At 37.7% G+C, this 23,518-nt stretch overlaps 1 protein-coding gene across 3 annotated transcripts in view; it reads right to left on the bottom strand.

The window, feature by feature from the left end:
* Positions 1-20,882, bottom strand: part of CDH12 (cadherin 12) — an 849,072-nt gene extending 828,190 nt beyond the window's left edge. For all 3 annotated transcript variants that reach the window (XM_083188087.1, XM_083188088.1, XM_083188089.1), the window contains exon 1: positions 20,172-20,882. The gene's annotated coding sequence lies outside the window, so the exon portion shown is untranslated. The remainder of the gene's footprint in view (positions 1-20,171) is intronic.
* Positions 20,883-23,518: the final 2,636 nt, after the last annotated feature.

The following is a 23,518-nucleotide window of genomic DNA, read 5'->3' as shown; positions in this document are numbered from 1 at the left end:
TTTTTTTACAGATCACATAATTTATTTCTTCTTACTGTTTCTTTTCTCTGTTATTGTGATTTGGGGAAAGGCATTTGCTGGGGCACACAAACGAAGGAGGTAGAACGAAGTGACTGAGAAGAATAACTGGTCAACAAGTGTGTGTGTGTGTGTGTGTGTATTTGTGTGTGGGAAGGGGGGGGGGGGTCAGGCATGGGGTACTAAGCTACCAAGCACTGACAGCACTAGGTGATTGAGAGGAGAAGCTGTTGCTGTGTGAGAAGAGAGGATAAGCTATCTATATGTTCATATATGCATGGAATTATGTAAATGTGTATGGATAAGTACTGTATTTGCATATGAATGTGAACAGTCTGTGTATGAGTGTATATACAGTATGCATGTAATGTACTCCTTACAATTTATATATAAAAGTACTGTGATCTATATAAAAGTCATTGGCCTTCTGACTCATTCATAAGTGTGAAGCCAAAATTAGCTAGTTACACCAATTCTAAATGTCTCTTGATAGTCACTTCAAATTTGGGATAGTAACCATACATATCTTATATGCAATTTTACTATCAAGTTGGGAGCTTTTTTACACAATTTAATGGAGACATGTCAAAAGGTTTTTAAATCCCTATATAATGAAAATAAATCTTCATGCAAAACAGGATTTTTAGAGCTTCCATTTACTGGATAATTAACATTTCTACTTTTCTTACATTACAGTAATGCAACTACCGATAGGTATTGGCTTGATAGCACTTCAGTGATTGTAAGCAAATATCGCTCATTTACACATACAGTATGTACTTTAATTTAACCATAAAAAAAATCCCTATATTAACTTTCTGTTTAAGACACAAGGTTACTGTACTTTTCTTGCCTTAAAACTATCCTTTGCTTCACATTTTCGGGAAATTACTTTCCTGCATCTCTAAGGTTATTTTAATCTTTAAACTAAAATTTTAGCATATTACTTTATAGTTTTTTTTTTCTTATCTGTGTCACGTTTTCCTACGGATTAGCCCCAAAGAAACTGTTCTCAGATGAAATGGTAGATAGTTTCCCCTGTCAGCATTAATGAGTGTGCTTCAGGCGGCTTTAACTATTCAGCTAGTTCAAGGAGCTAGACCAATGAATCTCAATTGCTGTTGGTGACTAGGTAAAGTAAATGTACTTAACCTTAGCATTTTCTAATAATAAATTAATTCAAATGTTAGGTTAAATGAAAACAAAGTAATAGCAGGCAATTAAAGATGTTGTTTTGCAATTAAGACATTAAAAAGAAATTAACAGAATGTCTCAATAGCTCTTCTTTGTAAGTGAATGTTGCAGGTCTACATTTATAGTATTTGATCCCAATTCTCTAGTAATAACTACATGGGAATCGAAAAAAAAAATACTTTCAAAGAGGTTCCTGATCTCTTCCCTTTTGTATTCCCTCATCTCATTATAGTATCTACATTTATAAATTGCAGGTGTTAACATTGAAGTGGGGATTGCTACCATAACTGAACAATTCAATATGGTCTCTTTGGCGCTTAATAAAAAATGTGCATTTTGTAAGCAATAACGCACCCTTGGTTTATATTATAATAGGACTACTGAATGTTTTTTTTACATTTTTATCCGTTAGAGGCAGGGCATTATCTCATATATAGATGTAGCAAAGGGAACACGGTAATAAAAAGTCTGTCATTTTGAGTATAATACATCTGTTTACAGTATTAATAGGAAGTAATTCCTGTTGGAGCATGTGCACCAGATATTGCCCTCTCTGGCTGCACACTTTACAAACTATTATGATAAACAGTCATCACTAATTTGCTCTTGCATTTTTCTTTTACTTTATTTTTTTAACTTGGTGCTGGGTCATTGACCTTCCTAACAGTAGCTTGGCCAGGCCACTTACAGTATGTTACAGTATATCAGAAGCTTTACACAACTCATTGTATATTTAAATATTTCTGCTTTAATATGTATTTGCAACACATCTAAAGGGAAATATAGAGTGTCGGTATAGTCTGTAAAAGGGAATATAACATTAGATTACAAATAATGGCTCATGAACGAATCTGAATGTCAACCAGTTTCTCAGTCTCCATGGAATAGGAAGATAATGTTACACAAGACTTTGCTTTTCTTATTGTAAAATGTACAGAATGTACAGTCAAATGCATTCTGAGTACAAATGGGATGAGTTGAAAAAAAGGAACATCTTATGTTGTTTGTATTGCGGCCATTATATTCACCATATATTATTAATAGGTATTTAAAGTTTTGATGCAACAAGATGCACCTGAAGCAGTAAAATAATGGATTACCAGCTCTAAAAGCTACATCATCTGAGGTTACTTTGTAAAATGAAATAAGTGGAATTTATAAGAAATGTTTCACAATGCTATAGGATATTTTTTTATCTTGGTGGTATTTTACTTAACCACCCCATTACTTCTGAACTTATGCTGGGTACACAACAGGACGACTGGGGCCCGATCCTCTCAATCTAGATCCAATTCCGACCAATTGGATGTAGATTGTGTGGTGATTGGGCCCTTTTCTGTCCTGGTGTGGACCGATACCGATCCGATGCGCGGTCCCGCGGGTCGGTCGGTCGTTATTCAGATCCTACCTGCTGCAGGTAGGATCTGAATGACGACCATACAGCCGGGTGCGGGTCGCCATCGGATCGGACCCGCTCACGGTGCACATCGTGAGCGGGTCGTGCCCCCCGCGTCACCGTGAGCGGGTCGGACGAGACACTGACGACCCGCTCACGATGTGCATCGTGAGCGGGTCGTCGTGGTGTGTACCCTACATAACACTTCAGTGCAGACCCATTAGGTCTCAAATAGGCTCAACATTATTGATCACCTACTTCATGTTAAGGCTGGTTCTGTTGTCTCCAAGCAGCCAAAGCAGCTCCAAATTCATGCTCCACCACCCACACAACAAATGTCTGCCCAACATCCCTCGCCTCTAGCTGCTAAATAAAAAAAAGTTTTACTAAAGCAAATTTAATCATCTGACCTCCTCTGCTCAACAGCTTAGCAGGGCTCTCATGCTGGGGAACATACTGTGACACACCTCTCCGCTACCACATGTGGAATGGCATTGTGGGAAATCCACCAGTGCCTGTTACTGTGTATGAACTGTTTGTATGAAGTACAGTAGCTGTAGCCTAATATATATGTAGCTGGATATAGACAGGAACTGCTATTGAAAAGCAATGTGTCTGATGTTAGAAAAAAATGCTGGCTGCTTGGAGTATGGTCACAGCACCTAAATGATTAGAGGTCACTAGAAGTTCCATCTGTTTCTACCTAAAGAAACAAAGAGACAGAGAGTGGACAACATGTGACAAATTGTGGTCAGTCCTGCCCATAAGAGCTTACATTCTAAAAGGAAAAAGAGAGACAATTGGAAGTTAGTTTAATGGCCAGTCATTTTGCAGAGGACTTGCCCCTCTAGGTGGAATGAGGGTACATACTGTAGGATAAAGTAAATTCAGATAAGTAAATTGGCACCAATGTAAGGAGGGGAAGGCAGTTAAACAAACTATTATAAACTAATTTGTGCACTATTGCTTGAAATTGTAAACCTACAACTTCCTCTAAATGTGTTTCCCATGTTGGTGATCAAGTTATATTTATTTTATTATTTAACCCCTTCCCGACATTTGACGTACATGTACGTCATGGTCGGGAAGTACTTCCCGACATTTGACGTACATGTACGTCATGACTTCTAACTGTCACTGCGTCTAGAGACGCAGTGACAGTTAGGTGATGTCTGCTGTCCCTGACAGCAGACATCCCCCCTCGCCGCCCAGGGGGGGCAGGGGTGCCCCCCCCGGTCGGCGATCGCTGTGATTGGCTGTTCAAATCTGAACAGCCATTCACAGCGTTTCCTGTGTTACCGGCGGCTAAGCCGCTCGGTAACACAGGGATCGGTGGTGATCGGTGCTGTCAGGTACAGCACCGATCACCACCGATGTGCAGCCCACCCCTCGCACCCGCCGGGCACTCACCCGGCAGCAGCAGCGGCTCCAACGGCTCCCCCGGAGCGTCTGGAGCGCACGCAGCGCTGCCCTCCTCCCCCCCGCAGCAGCAGCAGCAGCATCAAGCTGCTGAAAAAGGTGTACAATAAAATATATGCACTGAAAATATATGTATATATATATATATATATATATATATATATATATATATATACATACACACACACATATATATATATATATATATATATATATATATATATATATATATGTGTGTGTGTATATATATATGTATATATATAAATATATATATATATATACATATATACACACATATATATATATATATATATATATATGTGTGTGTGTGTGTGTGTGTGTGTGTGTATATACCCCACCGATCGCCAGCCCCCCCCCCCCCCCCTCCCACCCGGCAGCCCCCCTCCCTCCCACCCACCCGGCTGCCGCAGCGCCAGCACCCCTCCCACCCCCCCGCCAGCCGCAGCGCCAGCCCCCCTCCCAAAGCTGGTGACTAAAATGGGGTCACTTGTGGGGGGGTTCCACTGTATTGGTGCTTCGGGGGTCTTGCTAATGCGACATAGCACCCACCATTCATTCCGCCACCAAAAATCACTCCTTCCCTTCTGAGTCCTGCCATGCACCCAACTGGCATTTTTTGGTCACACATGAGGCATTGCCGTACTCGGGAGAAATTGGGGCACAGATTTTGCGGTGCTTTGTCTCCTTCATTCCTTGTGAAAATAAAAAATTTTGAGCCAGAACTGCATTTTTGTGTAAAAAATTACATTTTTTTACACAAAAATGCAGATCTGGCTCAAAATTTTTCATTTTCACAAGGAATGAAGGAGACAAAGCACCCCAAAATCTGTGCCCCAATTTCTCCCGAGTACGGCAATGCCTCATGTGTGACCAAAAAATACCAGTTGGGTGCATGGCAGGACTCAGAAGGGAAGGAGTGATTTTTGGATTTTGCAGCACAGATTCTGGTTGAATGACCCCCGAAACACCCATACAGTGGAACCCCCCCACAAGTGACCCCATTTTGCAAACTACACCCTTCAGGGAATTCATCAAGGGGTATAGTGTACATTTCAAACCCCCCGGGGTTTCACCAATTTTGATACAACTGAGCTGTGAAAATGAAAAATTAATTTTTTTTATTTTCACTGCCCAGTTGTACCACAATTGGTGAAACCCCTGGGGGTTTGAAATGTACACTATACCCCTAGATGAATTCCCTGAAGGGTGTAGTTTGCAAAATGGGGTCACTTGTGGGGGGGTTCCTAACTTTTAGCATCTTATGGTGCCTAGAAACCTACATGGTGCCTAAAAAATAATCTCATAAAAAGGAGGCTCCAAAATCAAGTAGGTGCTCCTTCTATTATGAAGCCTGTGGTTTGGTCACCGTGCACACTAGGGCCACATATAGGATATTTATGAAAACAAAAGAATTGGGGGAATCAATTTTTAGTCACATTTCTCTAGTAAAATCTACTGTATTCGTTAGAAAAATGTATTAAAATTGAAACTCTGCAAAAAAAATGAAATTTTGAAATTTCACCTACACTTTGTTTTAATTCCTGTGAAACACCTAAAGGGTTAACAAACTTCCAAAATGCTGTTTTGAATACTGTGAGGGGTGCAGTTTTTGAAATGGCATCATTTATGGGGGTGTCTCACATACAAGTCCCTCAAAGTCACATCACAACTGGTCCCTAAAAAAATCAGTGTTTGAAATTTTCTTGAAAATTTGAGAATTTGCTATTCATATTTTACGCCTCCTAGTGTCCAAAAAAATGAAAAGGAAGTTGAAATAATGATGGCAACATAAAGTAGACATATGGTCTATGTTAGTTATTAACTATTTTGAGTGGTATGATTATTTGTCTCACAAGCAGAAAATTTAACATTTTGCAAATCGCTAAATTTTCCATTTTTTCACGACATTTTGGTATTTTTCACAAAAAAACACAGACTGTATCGACCCAAATTTACCACTAATTTGAAGTACAATGTGTCACGAAAAAACAATCTCAAAATCACTGGGATAAGTAAAAGCAAAAAAAAGTTATCCCCACTTAAGTGAGACATGTCAGATTTGAAAAAAATGGCTCTGTCAGGAACGCAAAAACTAGCTCTGTCAGGAAGGGGTTAAAGTAAATGCCTTTGTTGTACAAGTACGTAAGAACAAACAAAAAAGAAAATGTATTTTATTTTATGAAAAAAATAAATCTCTAAACAGAAAAATCAGCTTTACCGAAGCAGCAGAAAACAAATTATTACAACAAAATAACAATGAATAATCATCAAAAAAGCATTTTCCAAGTTTCCTTACAATGTCTTTACAAGCAAAAGAATCTGCATTTGATCAAAGAAACTTTGTGCATATTTTGTGCCACATTCATTTATGCAACCTCAAATCAGGAAGTGTTTTTGATTGCAGAAATACATTTTCAGCAGCACTTGATATTTTATTGATGCCAGAGATCTCCTCCCAAATGCCTTTCAATTTCTCAAATCAAAAACAGGACCACCTGGAGCAAATATGTAAATTATTTTATTGAGCTACAATGTCATTGAAGAGACTATAAAATGTCTCTGTTTGAGTTTAATGAAAGTGGGGCAACTATTGTTTTTAAATAAATGTTATAAAGATGCTTGCATTAAATAAGAAAAATCTCTTTAAGTAGAAGATTAAAATTCAATGCAACATTTCCAACTCTCTTAGGGATTCCCTCATCCTCCCTTAACCTTTGCTGTTTTCACTGCCAGGCATTGTTGTTGTGGACACCATGTGCATACAAGTAAATTGTGTTGGAAAGTTATAAATAAAAAATATATTAAAAAAACATTTTATTGCTGAAGGGCCTGATTCAGAGGTGAACACTACATTATGGTTTACTGATCTATGTATGTACAGAATAAGCACTGTGCAGGTGAAGATCAGCAAATTCAGAAACAGTCACATGACCCCATAAAGTACCACGTTAGGGGTGGGGAAGGGAAAGACAAGGGCAGTGGTTTATAAAATGGGAAGTGACTGGCCTGTTTTGTAAGTAGGTAGAGACTAGGGACTCTGCTGCTTAATTACACTGGCCATGCTGAGTAACCTGAGGGTCTTTGGATGCAACAATGGATCAGAGAACCCAGCATTAGGTATCTTTTTTACACAAGGTGCCTCCTTTGGCATTAACATAATTGCATACAGCAGCTGTTGCTAAAAAAAGCAGCTAATGTTTCAACTACATACATTTCTGAATCAGGCCCAATGGGGTAAATTTACTAAAGGTTCTAAAATTGAAATGAGGTGATGTTGCAACCATGCAGATTATGTCTAGCACTTCTCTACTGCATCCTAGAACACTATACACAAAATGTGATTGGTTGTTATAGGCAACAATACCTCTTTTACATTTTAGATGCTTTAGTAAATTTGCAACAATATCTCTTTATATATTAATTCTGGTCATAATTTTAGATCATAAAGGTTTCTAGTAAACATAAAGATGGTAGTCTTTTTTATCCAAACCATTTCAAGTCCTTATACTGTAACTACATCCTTTTTAGTGCTCAGTGGTCCTAGCACTGAAAATGGTTTTCCACAATACAGTATGTAAGCAGATCCAAGTATTGAACTTCAATAGCACAAACCAAGTGGTGCTTATTAATATATAATAAAAACCTTGGAATAGTAAAACTAGCAACAACAACAACTCTTGCCATCAATAAATATCAGCAAACACTGCATATGTAAAGATGAATAAATAATTGTCAAAAACAATTATATAAAGGCAGAACGTCCAAGGTACTTAGAGTTTGGCATACAAGTGTATAGGTGAGTGGTATTCAATTGCAATAGCTCACCAATGTGACGTGGATACAAGTTCTCTTAATTCCACTCAGTCCATAATACAAAGGGAATGGTTTAGTACAGGCATGTCCAACGTTGACCCTCCAGATGTTTTGAAACTACACATTCCAGCATGCTTTGCAATAGTTTTAGCATTCTCTAATAGCAAAACTGTGGCAAAGCATGCTGGGATGTGTAGTTTCACAACATCTGGAGGGCCAACGTTGGACATGACTGGTTTAGTAGGATATGGATGGATTTAATCATGAGCCTCAGGCAGGAGATGTACCTCTTTTCTTGATAAAGATGATACTCCATGAAAAATATAGTCCTCAAACACCAAGCAGTACCTGTTAAATTCTGCTGATGTGAGCCTCATTCCAATTAGTATTGAAAATCACGGCTGGTGTTGCTGGTGGTTTATAGTGTAAGCCCTCCTGTAGGGCAAATTCCGTGCTTGTGTTCATCAGCTGATATGGGCCATGTAAAGGGCATAGTGGGCGTGCAGGGCATCCTCAATTAGTGTGCAAATGGAGTAGGGCATACTGACAGCGTATGTTGAAATGCACAGGGATACTCAATGGCGGCTAGGTAAGGCTTCTTAGCAATCCAATCCCTTGCTAAGTGACAGCCATTCCAAATGGTGGGCATAAAAGCAACAGCAGCAAAGGCCCTTAAACAAAGGTTCCCCTGTGTCCTTAATGTGTATCACCGCACAGCTGGGCTGCTTTATCAAAAGGCACTGCATCTTTACAGATATAGTTGTAAACTTAATTGCACATGAAGAGAAGCAAAAAAAAGAAATGCTATCCAGTATAGTATTTAATTGTTCTCAAAATATTTGATGTTAAATGACATCAAACAATTAAATAGAAGGATCAATCTTATACAGTAAATATCACTATAGATAAATACTATAGATGTATTATCCTTTTCTATCATGAAAACTGTGTAACTTTTAGGCAAGTGTTGGGTGTGTTCATCAAACACCTAGTGGAAAATGTAATAGGATTAGAGATTTAGAAAGCGAGAGATTTGGTAAGAAATCTCCAGGGTTTTTTAAAGCAGCAATCGTTTTCACTGCAAAACCAGTTTGATTTTTGCAGTGAAAATGATTGCCGCTTTAAAAAAAATGGAGATTTCTTACCAAATCTCTCAATTTCTGAATCTCTCATCCTATTAAATTTCACCCATACTGTTTATCAATTTAACTACTGAAAAAAATATTTATTTAATAAAATGTTCATATTGAAAATTATATTTATGAAACCACTAACTTAAAATTCACAGAATCTATGCTAAAAGGTAAAAGCTTAATAAAGTACCACTGATTTATAGACAAATGAACCATCTCCATTTTATAAGCTAGTGTTCTAATGTGAAGTGATTAAGGTCAAAGTGCTGAGACTGCAGTCAGCTGAGTGCTTTTGACAACCCTATGCATATGAAAGTACAAATATGCTGTACATTGTACTGTACATTTACAGAAAAGGGGAAAAATCATTTCTGACTTAATTAAGTATAACTATTTATTTTACATATTTTATTTGTAATCATTAATATTAACCTTTGAACTATATTCTTTTCAAACAATAGATTTACCTGCACTCGAATATTGACACCTTCTCTTTTATCCATTTAAGTGTATAGTTAAAGTAGATTAAAAAATTCTACTGTTGACTATGCTTCAGCTTCTACAGTGCTCAGTCCTGATACCTTCCTCATACCATTTGTGGTAGTTTCCTACAGGAGTTAGCTTGGAATCCCAAAGAAAGCACAAAGTTAGAAAATAGACACAGATGGACCTGATTCCTGACCGCACACTACTCTGTTACTCCTTAATATCAGGACACACATACTGCTTACTTCCACTGCAATCGTAAGTACTGTGGATATTTCCAATTGAAAGGAGGGGTGTACTCGTTAATAAAAATCTAATCAAGGGTACAGGAAAGAAAAAAGGTTGGGAAACAAATAATGATCTATAGCATTTATGATGTGACATTATCTTATTAATGCAAACAACACCCTACATTACACTGTTCTATTAACATTTATTGTGATGTTTTTATCACTATAATTAACCATTTTAAAGGCAATAAATAATGCATATGTAATCTACTGTACAAAGTATGTGACCTGGTTAAGGAACGTCTCACTTAAACAAACAATTTTTTTAAAAGTCCTGTTCAAGCCCCATATATGAAATGTAGCCCAATAAATTAAACTCAAATCATAATTAAACATTAAGAATTTTTGACATTGCACAATACAAGCATTTTAATTGTCTTGTACAGTGGTTTCTTAATCAACATCAATATTAATTGTAGTGCTTACTTCCATTTCCTTCATAAAATCTGTATAGTCTAAAGGTTTTTTGTTTTTCGTTTTTTTTTCCGATCCCCAACTACTGTACAAAAGCTATTCGCTTCTTGTTTGGTAAAGGGTAAGGTACTCAATATGAGAATTATTGATCTGTACCCTAGCCAGTAACTGCTGTTTTTGTTTTGCTTCAGAATACAGTAGAACTTATAGGAAATGTTATTTTTTAAAACATGGCATATACAAAAACAATGCTGAACATTTTTGTAATGCAACATGTAAAAGCTTACAAATAATTTTACACGGTAAAAAAAAACTTTTTATATTTCTGCACAGTATAATTTAATATATAAAAGAGTGTTTTGCTATGCACTTGCTACAGTCAGCTACAGTATTTGCCTTCCTTTTTCATGAAAGAAGATGGCTAAGAATCAATTGTGGTTTTGGAGTGTTGATCAATGGTAATTGACAATGCGAATATCTAGAATACCAGGGGAAATAAAGATTGTATCAAGGTCATAGTAGAAATCCAAGGACAACATAAAGGCATTTTACTTGTTAGGCATCAATTTTTAACATTAATTTTATAAAACCCACAACATCCTTATTATGTTTGTTTATCAACAGTGTTATGCTAGATCATTTTGCTGTTAAATTGCGCAGGAAATCTCAGTCACATTGGAACATAAAAATGTATAGATTAATAGTGCGTGTCAGCCATCAATGCCAGCCAACAATTTGCATTCATTCAACAAGTCCGGTGATTTAGTGTATGTTTTCATCTTCAAAGTGTTAAGAGGTGACATTTTATCTACAGGGAAATGCAGCAATATAAAGCTATTAAACACCTACAAGTACAAGAATATATAGATATCTGAGGTGTGACGAATCTTATAATAACTAGCAGGATTGACAGATAAAACACTAATTATTACCCAATATTGCAATTTGCTGTATTGCATCTATCCATGCCATTTAAATTGATGACGCAGGTCATCACTGTAATTTGCCTTTTATGATATTCATTAGTTTTATTATTGCACAACATGAAGTGAATACATTTCTGCCATTACAATATGTTGGTGAAATAACAGCTGAATATTAATATTGAAGTGAGGCTATATCCTGCAATAAAGCAGAACTATTAATAGTTTCTGCATACAGTATTTAGCTAAATTTGCAACTTCATATTAATGTAGCTGAAAATGCAACATTAATATTTCAATTGACAGAAAGGTTATAATTACATAGTTGTCTTGTGGGAATTACTTCAAAGAGTAAAAAGAGACTTTTTGAAGAAAAAAATATATGCAGATTTAGCATAAAATTGTTATGTAGATTTGCTCCACAGGAGGAATCTGTCATCCCTGAGCTCGCCTTAGGACACCTGTATTATGGTTTGGAAGTCAAACTCTCCATCTTATACCTTATACTGCATATTATTGATTGTAGTACATGTATATAATAATTATAAAAAAATATCATAACCTTAAAATAATTTTATGACAACATAGTTTTATTCAAAATATTAATTCTATATTGAAATACAGTATACACTATGCCTGTATTTGTGTTTTGCCATCATCTTTATGCATGTCAATGACAATTTAAGGTTACGCCTTTTGCTGGGTGAGATAAATGGTACTAGTCATTTTGGCAGTAAATACTACCTTGACAAGACAATAATAACATAGCAAAGCGAAAGTACAGAAGTGTCCTCCATACATGAAGCTTCTATATGGTTCAATATGCCCAGTGGGAGAGAGCCAGGCTGAGCAGTGTTATGTAATAGCTTTTTCTTTTTAAATTGTATCTTATTTGCACCACTGATGCAGCAAAACACCACAGTACCAGAGATGCTTGGCTGAAACTTTAATTGCACAGAAATTAGTTTGAAATATGTATACATTTTAATATGAAGCACAATGGAACTTGGTGTGAAAAATTTTGCAGCATTGTAGCATTTGGTATACAGATTCAGGCTCATTGGTACACAGATGTACAAGTGTAGCATATAAAATGAATCAGTACAGTCTCTTTAACCAGTTTTGTCACATCAGATTGTTTCTCATTTGTGCGACTAAGACACACATCCAAGAGAAAAAGTTGTTTGGCATGGCATCTGGCATCTGGCGCACTGAGAAGGACTCTTAGGTGCAGCTGTGGCTATAGGACATTAGTGTACTGAGATGGCAGTGATAAACAAGGGCCATTTGCTTTCATTTGAATGCCATATTGTCCAATCTAAGCCTACTACAGTATATATTTAAAAACATTTATATATTGGTTCATTAATGTAATGGAGGAATAAAGATGCACAAATGTGTCAAACAGAATGCCCCCCCCCCAAAAAAAAAAAATCCAGATTTTTCTAACTCATATCACTTGATAAACAAAAGAGACTTCAATGATCAGTACATAGTTAATAATTCTAGAAAATAAACCGTAAGTACGAATACGTTGGAAATATGTTATTACTTTTGCTACCACACACTTTAATTGCTAATTAAATAAAGTCTGCGTGGACAATTTAAGGAGTGCACTAGAGAGTGTTGGAAAACAATGGATGTAAGTGGGGCAAAAGGCATGTGCAGAGTGCTCCTTATACAACAGACAAGTATTAACATTCTGCAATGTCTAGAGGACAAAGTGTCACAGCACTACAACTCTTTACTCAGCAATGATGTACAGCATTCCAGTGGGGTTTTCATTGCAAGTCTCCAGAGCTCTGCATAGTCCCCTCAAAAGGTCTGCAAGTAAAGACTACCTGTGGTACAGTAGGTAAGAGGAAAAGGGTTTAAGTGTACAGAATGTATCACATCTACTCTCAGCTTCCGTACAAAGAAAGGCCACATCTTTCTCTGTAACCTCTAAAAGTGTAGTAACAAAAGGATAGGATATTGGTGCTCAGCCTGTCTGCCGGCAGCTTGGTCGAGTGTGTCCAAACTCAGTTTTGCTACAGGTAATTTTAGAATTGACCAGCGCCCTGACTCTAATAATGTGCCCAGACAATTTCTGGGGGGTACCTAATTTGCCTGTTGTGGTGGGAATTTGTGCAGATGGTACTATTGACTGGATGTACAAAGGTTTAAGTGATTAAAATGCATTTATTAGCACATAACATGAATATATTAACTGCATACATGCAGGGGCTAGCACACCACGGTCACCACTGGAGGCTCAACTATCCCCTCTGTGCCCAGCACAGATCTCACTAGGTTGGACATCCAGCCAGATTCACCAATCCCTCACCCCACCACCCATTACCCCACCCATACTTCGTGCATGTATGCAGTTAATACAATCATGTTATGTGCTAATAAATGCATTTTAATCACTTTAACCTGTGTACATCCAGTCAATAGTACTATCTGCACAAATTCCCACCGCAACAGGCAAATTAGGTACCCCCCAGAAATTGTCTGGGCACATTATTAGAGTCAGAGCGCTGGTCAATTCTAAAATTATCTCTAAGAGTGTAGCACTTGACATGCAGTAGAAATTTGTGTGGATGAGGAATATACAGGATGTACAGCTCTGAGGAAGAGGCCATCTTACCACTCCAAGATGTCACATACTACTCTATATGTGGTCATCCCAAATGCATTCAGACGACAAGCATTCATCACCAGTGTATAGTATGATATTAAAAACTGCACAACCCTTTAAATAGTAATATTAGAGTATGTAATGAAATTGGCACATTTTAATAAAGCAGTGGAGGTTATTACCTATCGGCAGCAGGGCTGCAGCCCCCTCAGGAAAAATCTGCCACTGTAGTGAAGCCCGATGCAGTCTGTGAGACTGCACTGGCGTCACTGTGACTGGCAGTGACTTCCAATTGGAAGTCTGACCTGCCAGTCACAAAGGCAGTCCCATTGGTAGGTGTTCTCTCCCTCTGGGACGCCTTTGTGCGCGCTGCCATGCAAAAACGGTGATTGCACATGCGCAGTACCTATATCGGTACTGTGCACATGCTGGTCCCAGTGTCTGTAACTTATATTGTATAGGCGCCGGGACCAAAATTGCTTCTATTGGCTGTTGCCCAAGCAGCCCATAGAAGCTGGGCGCATGCGCAGTACAGCTATTTGTACTGCGCATGTGCCAGTCTGGTCGCCTGTCATCAAAACACAGGCGACGAGGAAAGGGGGGAGAGGAGGCAGCAGCGGCAGTGACAGGGGGAGGGGGTGCCAGAATCGAGGTACCCCCACGGCAGCCAGAGGCAGCCCCCCTCCCCCAATAAGGTATGAGCCGCCACTGTAATAAAGTATTAGGTGCAGATGTATTAAGCCTGGCGAAGAAATAAACTGGAGAAAAAGTGGAAGGAGATAACCCACCGGCAATCAGCGGTGATTGAAATATGACAGTTGGAAGTTGATTGGCTGGTGCGTTAACTCCTTCCACTTTTTTTCCAGTTTATCTCTTCGCCAGGTTTAATACATCTGCCCCTTAATTACAAACTGCAATAAATTACCACCATTTTTTTTACATATACAGTATGTGCTTTTATGAACTTTGACACTTTTTTAGTCATTAAAAATGTTTCTGATAAAATAAGTGTATCAAATCTGGTAAGTTTTATGATTTACATGGATAAATGCATGGTGGAAAGAGTCAAACCTGGTTTTGAAAGTTACACCTACTGTACATAACTGTACCCTGGTGAATACATTTTTCATTAATTTAATACAATAAATTATTTTTGCCAGATGGTATATTATAGTTATTGTTAAGTACTGTACATAAAGGGAAATGATCATTAAATTGTATGCCACCACATCTTTGTCATTTTGAAACTGATATTAGTCTATTCATTATAGCCGGAATGCTCTATAGGGATTTGATATTTGGAAGAGGGGGGTTGCAGCAGAGGTAATTGCCAGCAAAAGCTGGTGATACCCTATAGAAGCCTTTAGGCTTCATTCTGCAGCACTCCTGACCACCACACAGGCCACTGACTCAGAAGTACAGCCATGGGGCCACATTGCAGAGGACAAATCTTATCGGAAGAGATGTCTTTTGCATTAATAATGATATATATTAGTGCATATGCGATTATTAAGAATGCGTATCCGGCGCTGTGTGGCGGGATGCATCTACGTACTTTATGCATCCAACCCACTTTATCCTCTCAATATAATTTAAATGTATGCATCATTTTTATTATATAAATATTTTGTATTTAAACATTTTAATTATGAAATGTAATAAAACAGTTTCTAACATACATTTACAAATGTCACTGATTTTGGGTGTTTAAGTATTTTTATTACATTGCTTTAAATTTTGCTACAAATTTACTTTCTGCAAATGTGTAGCTGTAATGTTAAAAATCAATACAATTCAAAGTACAGTACAGCACTATTCCCATTTTCTTCCACCAGAAAGGAGGTGGGAAATAAAGATATGTAGCAGGGAGAAAATGACTGTGTGGAAATGCAGGAAACTCCTCTCTAAATGGCCTATTTTTTAAGCCAGAGCCTTTTTATGACAGAGAACGAGATTATCACTGATTTTCTCTAAGAAGAGAGAACTGACTTCTCCTTGGTCCCTCTATTCTTCCATAACACCATCTTCAGGCAGGTGAACAACAAAGCAGATGGCCATACATTTTACAGGAACATTTAGTGTAAATATACTACTTACAGATTGAGAAACTTTACTGAGGGCCCCCAGATTGTTAGATTGCTCAGCATACACAGGGCCGTAGCAAGGCAAAAATCCCCTCACTGCAAGCCAAAGGCAGGTGTCATAAGGTAGCAAAGGTGCTTCTTGTAGTTACGGCCCTGTTGCTGCAACATACAGGACACAACACAATGCTATTAATCCACCAAGGACAGATATACCCCAAAAATGTTCCATCACCACTTTCTTTTTTTTTTTACTAATCTTATCTAGCTTTAAAAGTGTATTTGTTTTACGCATATGGGTACAACATTTGTAAAAGATTCAAATAATTAGCCACATATTTTGTTGCAAAACAGACCAAGTAGCATCTGACATCCCAAGATAGGATTTGTCCTGCAATATTACATGTTCAGAAATGAATTAGGGTCAACGTACTGTAAAAACTCTGATGTCAGCTAAATCAGCTTCATGAGTCACACCAGCTGGCTGGTGGAAGACTGAAGTGACCTGGAAATACAAATTACTGGCGATTAAATGTATGAATGAATGTGGCATCTGGTTAGATGATTGTGGCATCTGTTATATCAGAGGATGCATTCATTTCTGCCACAGACAGCGTGCAGTGGTAGAACTATATCCAAAAGATGTTGCCCCTATAAGGCACAGTTCCCTTGCAACTATCATTTGCATTTTTAACAAAATTATATAATTTTACTCACTACTATTTTTTTCATCTAAAGCATAATTTGCTAAAACCAATGTAATTATTACTGCGAATCCTAGGTAGGGTAAATAAATCAACATATCCACAGTATCCTCTTGCAAGGGTTGCTTCACATGGTCATTTTCCTTGTTTGCTTCATTGGCAAGGCAAGTGTAGTGAAAGGTTGTAGGCAAATGTACAACTTGCTATCCTGGTAGATAGACCTCTTATTGAGTAACAACAACAAAATGTACTTGCCCATTATGTTCATATAAAATATGCTACAAATATAATTAAATTAAACAGATCGTTTCCTGCATGTTAACTAAAAGGATAAGATATGTAAGGTTATTCAGTAAACTAGGCTTCTTAGTTGAAGATTATTATACGGAAAATATATGTATTAAGTCCATTTCTGACTTTATTGCTGAATTTTAGCAGCCAAACAGTGCCTTAATAAGGCATGGCACAGTTAACACATTTCAGCCTTATTAAACTTTCTCAAGACTCTTGACAAAGGTCTAATAAGACAGAAATGTGTTGACTGTGCCAATACCAGCTTGAATCATCCTTACTGAAGTGCGGAAGAGGAGAACTACAATAGTGGTAGATGCTGGCTCCTTCGCTTTGTAACTTCCACCACCGGGACTTATCTATGTGACATGCTGTTTGATAGATCCCTCTATGGTATGAGTATATAATGTATGTCAGCATCCTGCTGATGTCATCGTTCATGTTTTACATTATTAGGAAAAACTTCTATATGATGAAGCTGATAGAAGATTTTTTTTCTGGTACAAACCTTTGGAAGGATATAAAATGTTATATTGTATATCCTTACAATGTTATTTTTATGAAGATTTTGGGGCCGTACTAGCGGGATGCTGGCCAAACTCAGAGATTTTTTTAAAGGGGCATTCATTTACAAGGTAAAAACATACCTTGTAAAAGAAGAACCTTTCAAAAATGCCCAAGTTCGTCCGGCATTCTACAGGACTGCCGGACTCGCACTGCATTACATCCTCCCCATGTACTCATGGACTTCTGCTTTTAGCAGTATTTTTTTAAATTGTGGTTATTGTACATATATTTTTTTTTTATGTAATAAACATTCCTCATTAGCATATATCATATATTAGCATTTAATTTAAACCCTTTGTATCAACATTTCTTTTTAGAAAACTTTGTTTATATTCTTCTGTACGCGGGTTACAGAAATTTCCCATGGAAATATACTGATTTAAATAAGGTAAATTGGTACTCATATGTTAGTTGGGCGCCCACTAAGCTATTTGCTTAGTTTTCCGTGTCCGCTTGCCACGCTTCGGGCATGGTGGTTCTTCACTGCGCTTGCCACACTATATGAAATCAACTCCATGCTGACATGGATAGTGGGGGTATGAGCATACTAACTATAGTGGGCGCTCAACTAACATATAAGTACTGGTAAATCTAATAAAATGAAGGACTGTTTTTGTGTAGTCTAATGGGGGGGGGGGGGGGGGGTGTAGCAGGCTCAGGCTGGAATAATGCCAAAATTCCTCCAAAATGAGGTACTGAATTTTACTGATGTACTGTACTGTAGTGCATAGCAATGAGCAGTGTTTTTACAGCCTTATGCAGTTTTGCACACAAAATGACAATAATAGTAAATACAAAATCAATGCATATATTATTGTTTTAAATCATGTAGGGAAAAAACGTGAACTTTTGGTGTCTTTCCATTGCTTAGTACAACGCGCGCAACATTAAAAAATACAAAGTAGAATGAAAGTTTATCACTTCATTATCATAATCTCATGTTATTTTTAATTTGGTTAATTATAACTAACCCTTAATATTTGGAGCATGCGTGCATCTGCATCATATAACATTGTTTGAAATATATTGTTCTGTATTCAATGCAAATCTGGTCCCCAAATGTAATAAATAAAGTTATGATACAGGTATATAAAATTGCATATTACAGTACATTAGAACACCTTAGTGCATTCCAGCTTGCTTGCATCAGGATCAATCAGTCTCTTATATCTCTTTATAAATGGATAGCAACATGTCACTTACTGTGATCAAGTGACAGCTCTTAGTATAACAGTGGTGAGCGGATTATGGCATACATTTTTACATAACACTTTAGTCCTAATGTACAGGTGGTATTATGGTCTTGGCATGATATCCTATTGCAGTACAATATGAACTTTTCTGCAAATTGTGATTGTAAAAGAGGACAGTGCAGCAACATTTATGATAATGTGAGCCACTTGTATGCATAATTGTACATAATACTTTCTCTGGCAATGTTGTGTTGCCAAACCAGTAAATACACATCCAGACGCACTTTACCAATTAAAATGAAAACTCCAATAGGCACAAGCAGTAAATTGCCACTGTGAATACAATATGCTATTACACTACCGTATTATCATCTGATCACACAGAATGCCAAGCAGCAGACAATATACGGGATCTATGATACAGGCATGTAAAATAACTAATTGATTATTTCATTTTGTACACAAAAGAGCATATATTCTAATAACTATACAATTAGACTCATCTAAAGTTCTGTTCACCCTGATGAAGGAAATATGAACAGTCAGTCAGGAAGGGACAAAGGACTCTTGCTAACTTGGAGAGGTGACCTTAGTCTGGCAAAAAGACTCCTTGAAAATGATCCACCAACTCCAAATTTACAGTGACAGGATGACATACCTGGTTACCAAAGCAGCTCTTGATTTAACAATTTGTGTTTTATTTTTAGTTCTTCATACTGGATATTTGCATTAAATCAGAATATGGGGTATGCAGTATTTGTCTGTCTAGCAATATCCTAGAAAGTATTATATCGTTTAAAAAAAAACACAGAAACTCAATCCAACATTAATCAGGGCAATGAGATGTATTGGAAAGCTCACAGGCTGTTATCTATGTAACACATATCACCCAGCACTGTAAATCTGCAGAAAAGCAGATATTTCACTACTTCTCCAGTGTCTCTTAGGTACTATAGACCTATTAATACAGTGAACTATTCTATAAATAAGAATGTTCTAAGAGAAAGATGGAAACAGACTACAATGTTGACATTAATGGCTTGTTTTATGTTCCAGATATCCACTAGTCTAGAGTCACATTTCATTTTTTTCCTGATTTTAACCCTGCTGAGGAACATACTGTATAACAAGACCCAGTACAGTACTTTGTAAACAGAATATTGTATTATTCTCTCTAATTACTGTACCAGTCATTTCATCTCCAGTCACACAAGCTCCCTTTAGGACATGACATCATTAAACTTCAAACTGAAGTTTCAGTAGAAAGTAACACAGCATAGTGCACAAATTTATCAAGTAATCAGTTGTTTGTTTTTACTTAAACATGAAAGAACACACGTAAGCATTTCCTCTATATAATATGGCTGTATAGCAGGGCTGAAAGATAACCTTCAAGCTAGCATGCTAGCAACATGAAAAGGTCAAAAGAAAACAGTTCACTCCAGAAATTGACAGTATACTGTCAGGGAAATTGTAAAAAGATAATAGCTTTTTTATTGACAGAGATATAAGGCTGATTTGCTGCAGTGCAGAATGCCAGTTCACTCAGAAGTTTCAATGCACACATTTGGGAGGATGCATTCACCCAGATAAAGGACCACTTACCTTAATTGAGATGCTTTCTGTCCTACAGTTCAGATCAGCAGCTAAGGCAGCACCCAGCAGGTACAAGAACTGTTTGTGGTCCTGGTTTTCCTCCTCTGCCTCAGACTACAGTCAGGCTGAAATCCTATAAGAGCTTCTCTTGTAGTGAGTAGTATTGTGCCACTGATCTCTGTATAATAAAATCTCCAGCCTCTGTGCCCTGGACAGGGCGATCTTCTAACTAGGGCGATAGGCTCCTGTCAGGTCCCCAGAGACTTGGGATGATCATTGACCTGATTAGTGCTGAACGTTCCCTACATGCAGTGAAAGCGTACAAAGGATTGGTTAGTGACAGAAGAATTGGGGGGAAATACACTGGAGCCACTGGGGAACGCTGTCTTTCCCAGACTAATGGATGTGTTGCTGCTGAAGCTGTGCAATTTGCGAGGAGGTTATGTACAGTGTTAACCAATGTGCTACTGCCTGCCTCCGTGTGCTGCTGATGGAGATGCTGCTGCTGCTGATGCTGATGCTGGGAGGAATACAGTAGCAATGCACTGTGTTTCTGAAGGTACCACAGCCTGAGACAGCCTGTAGGACACATTAATTAGAGACTGATGTAGCTGTTTCATAACAAGAGGCTTAAATATGCAATTTTCTGTAAGCTAGCAGATAAAGTAGATTAACACACTTTGCCTGACCCTAGAGACTGATTCTCCATTGCAGCCACAGCAGTGAAATGAATTTGGTGGTCTTACTGAGCCTCTGGCTGATGCTAGTCTGTCATAAAAAAAAACTGCATGCACATACAAAATAGCTCTATTTAACACCACAGCAGAATGCTGAATTATTTTGGAGGAGCCCCTTCAATCATTAGAAAAGTACAAAGCAGCTGTAGTGTGACAGGGAGAAAAATTAACTCCTGCTCATACGAAGCTTTATTTAGACATGGAAGCAGAGCTGTGTTACACAAGCTACTGAATTCAATCAATGGAATATGCTGTATGCTAAAACAAAAAAGACCAACAAGACACGGTTGCTGCTTAATGTCCTGTCTCACCATAACATATAGAGATCTATTTTTAGCCACTGCACACATGAAAAGAATGAAACCTTAGCTCAGTGAATAAATAGGATGTATTCTGCATCTCAATGCTAATCAGCAGGGCATTAGTGGTAGGAGCTTCTAAAGAATGCAATTAGTGATCTACTGGAAAATGATAAGACTGATCTTGAGCACACATATTATAGCAGGGTTGTAAATGAATAATGTTTTTTTTTTTTAGACACAAATATTACATTATTAAATCAAATGAATTAAACACACACATTTTTTAAAATAACTTTGTTGTACATAATATTTATGAAACGGAAGCTGAAGACTAACTATAGTCACTGTGTGTCTTTACAGTATTCCCAACCTAAGGACTTATATTGCAGTCTGTAATTGTCTTTGCTGTAAACAGGTAAACTCGACAGAGGATTCCACTACATAGAAATCTGCGTGAATCTATTATTTGCTATGATCAATTTTTAATTGCAAACCTTATTGAGCATTACAGAAATAAACTTTATGAGGTAAAAAATGCTCACACATTGATGTACAGGCAGCATTTTTTGTTCTTCAATGCACTTTAAAATGTGAAAATAGCGAGCAGTCGAGAAAGGTGTTAGATAGGTTTTTATACAGTAGTTGCAGTATATGAATGCACTGTACATGGTAAGTATATGGTATACTATGTGCAGACAAGCTCTAAGGGCAAATTCAAATGAGCATTTGCATCAAATTTGCTTATCCCACATTCCAAATGAAAGACAATGCCAGCTAACGGCTTTGAAATTACTGCAGGCCCATTTTTCATCCATTCTATTCTTGCATAGAGTAGATTTGCCATTAACATGGGTTATACAAGGCGGCCATAATTAAACATCTTCTATTCAGAGCCATCTGTTGTTTTATCTAACAAGCCCAATTCCACCAAGTTTGGTAGGGTGACTTATTAGGACATGGGAAGCAATATTTTGTGGGAAAAATAAAACTGCAAAAAGTCACCAAGTTTAATATGGTGATGTATAATGTGAAACCAGTGTAAAAATGGATAAAAAAAATGTTTTATTGCTGTGTTTTTATCGGTGTAATACATTAAAAGTAATCATTCATTACAGTTTAGTCTTGTTATTCATTTGTTTGTCCATTTTCATGTTGTTTTCATAATGTACTGTACAGCACTTAATTCCCACTATTGACACTTTTTGTCACTCTTTTTTTCTTTCCTAGAATCCTACAGATGTGTCCTCCCAGACGTGACCCAATATGTGAATATTCATACAATGGGAAATGTGTATGTATAGCAACAATGATGGAGGAGGACATATCTGTACTTCCCATTTCATAATTAGACTCTTAAGAAACTTAATTTCAGGTCTCTTGTATATAAAAATCAGAGATTAGATTATTGCACACAAATGTTATAACAAGATTAGTAAATAAAACCCCACATTGGTAAGGTTAAATTGAAGGTTAAATTAAATTGATAGGGGACCACAAAAAATCCAGGCCCTCAAAGTTAAATAAATTGCTGGCGAGCACAGTGAGCCACCGAACCTGAAGCGTGGTGAGCGCACATGGATTACTTTACGTGTATTCCGCTGTGCTCGCCACGCTTCGGGATTGTATTCTGCGTCCCCTTGCGGGGCTCGCCACGCTTTGGGCTCGGTGGCTCGCTGCACTCGCCACACTATCTAAAATCAACTCCATGCCGACGTGGATAGTGGGGGTATGAAAAGGTCGAAGGACGCGTACCTCCACCACTTGCGAGCTCACTGTGCTCACCACGCTTCGGGTTGGCGTTGATAGTGGGGGTGGCGTTGATAATGGGGGTGCATTTAACATTGTAAGCACCCATCAGGATGCTTGTACAATTAAAAATTGCATCGCATCGCATGCCATTTGGTGCCATGCAATGCTATGCGATATTTCATTGTACACGCACTCCTGTTAATTTAATGGGAATATCGCATCACACACCACTAAGTACGCTATGCGATGGGCACCGTGCTAGGAAACAAGTATCAACTTTTCTTACAGAAAATACATTTTGTTCATTATGCCATACAGATGTGTCCTGCTACATTGTTGCTGTAACAAGACAGCAAAACAAGACAAAGTGAAGGATGACACACTCACTTGTTTTGTTGTTGGCTTCCTTTGAAATGAAAATGTTTGGGTGCATGCTTAGGCCAGCTCCCGTTCAGTTCAGTGGCATAGCGGAAGCAGCAGAAACCCACTCACCACTATGCTGCAACATCATTGCTGTGTTCCAGGTGCATCACAGAAAGGATGTATGAAGATGCAACTGTCATTGTCA

The sequence above is a fragment of the Crinia signifera genome, chromosome 5 (genome assembly GCF_055691185.1).
Source record: "Crinia signifera chromosome 5, ASM5569118v1, whole genome shotgun sequence".
In the NCBI taxonomy this organism is placed as follows: Eukaryota; Metazoa; Chordata; class Amphibia; order Anura; family Myobatrachidae; genus Crinia; species Crinia signifera.
This window is presented reverse-complemented; position numbering and strand designations above follow the sequence as displayed.